General features: G+C 33.4%; 1 pseudogene; it reads left to right on the forward strand.

Annotated features, from left to right (window-relative positions):
* Positions 1-426: 426 nt before the first annotated feature.
* On the forward strand, positions 427-1,213 carry LOC149545570 (putative 12-oxophytodienoate reductase 11 pseudogene; annotated as a pseudogene).
* Positions 1,214-1,662: the final 449 nt, after the last annotated feature.

Genomic DNA, 1,662 nt, shown 5'->3' on the forward strand with positions numbered 1-1,662 from the left:
GTTAAATATAATTTTGCATGCACATTCATGCTTTTTTTTTGAGGGGAGTGGGGGAATTTGAAACAAATTCGTGGAATGTGAAGAGACGTCTGTTGGGGGATATGAGGAGCCTCTCAGAAGTTATAAAACCAAGGCTCCTCATTTCATTTTCATTTTATGTTTTTGCAGGAAGGAAGAGGTGGAGGTTATTGGAGGATTAGATTGGAGTTTTTGAATAGGAGTAAATTGAAGTTTTGGAGTAACATTTTTGCAGGTGAGATTTCTATTTTTTATTTACATTTTCATTTAGATTTAGATGTAGAAGTAAATTGAAATTCAAAATTAGTTATAATATTCTACTTTGATTTAGATTTCAATTTTAATTAATTTCAATTTGGTTGGCTCTCCTCCACAACAAACAGTGTATTGTGTATTTAATGGGTGCATTGGAATGCAGATTATCAGCCTAATGGCCAATCTCCAGTTTCCTCCACAAGCAAACCAATCTCTGGAAAGATCCCTCTTCCGAAACGAAAGGATGTGGCAGATTTCTTTCCTCCCCGGCCTCTGAAAACAGAGGAAATTCCCAATATAGTTGCTGATTTTCGAAATGCTGCCAGGAATGCAATAGATGCAGGTATGTTTTTTTATTCTGATCTATCTTGGTTTGAAGAAGAGAATGTTCCTTTTGTTGACATAATTAGTCCTTTTACGAATAGGGTTTGATGGTGTTGAGATCCATGGGGCGCATGGGTACCTTGTGGACCAGTTCATGAAGGATAGCGTGAATGATCGAACAGATGGCTATGGCGAAACATTGAAGAATTGTTGCAGATTTGCACTTGAAGTTGTGGAAGCAGTGGTGGAGGAAATCGGAGCAGAGCATGTGGGAATTCGGCTTTCTCCATTTTCGGATCATGCAGAAGCATATGACTCAAATCCAAAGGCACTGGGACTTCACATGGCAGAGGCTCTGAATAAATATAAGATATTGTATGCTCATTTCTTTGAGCCCAAGATTGATAATTCGCAGACGACAGTAGCAAGTGAAAAGAGCCTAATTCCCATAAGAACAGCATTCAAGGGAACATTTTTGGCTACAGGGGGTTATGATCGGGATGATGGTAACGAAGCTATTTCCAGTGGCAAGGCAGATTTGATTGCTTATGGCCGACTATTCTTGCTAACTGATATTTCTATTGTATATTCTCATGCCCAGCACGGGAAGTTTTAATCAATATAGTTTATTTTGTGCATTTAGTGCACAAAATAAAGAATGCATATGCAATCAATTTTTTTATCAATCTTTATGATAACTTTTTTTTTTAAATAGAAAATAAAAAATAGAAAATAGAAATTATTCTTTTATGTATGTAGAAAAAAATTAGAAAGATTTTATGTATGTAAAAAATTAAAAGAATTCTATATACATCTAGATTTTTTGAAAAGAATTCTATTTACATCTAGATATTTTGATTGAAATAACCATAATGTAAAAACAAAATATAAAATAGAAATGTTAATATATGTATGTAGAAAAAATTAGAAAGATTGCATGCATCTAAAAAAATTCTATTTACATCTGGATTTTTTAAGAATGGAAAAAAATGGATAATAGAAATATCAGTTGCATGTTTGTAGAAATAAATTAGAAAAACATGTATCTAGAAATTAAAAAGATTC

The sequence above is a fragment of the Cupressus sempervirens genome, chromosome 7, assembly GCF_028749045.1.
Source record: "Cupressus sempervirens isolate cs-2001-9-10 chromosome 7, ASM2874904v1, whole genome shotgun sequence".
In the NCBI taxonomy this organism is placed as follows: domain Eukaryota; kingdom Viridiplantae; phylum Streptophyta; class Pinopsida; order Cupressales; family Cupressaceae; genus Cupressus; species Cupressus sempervirens.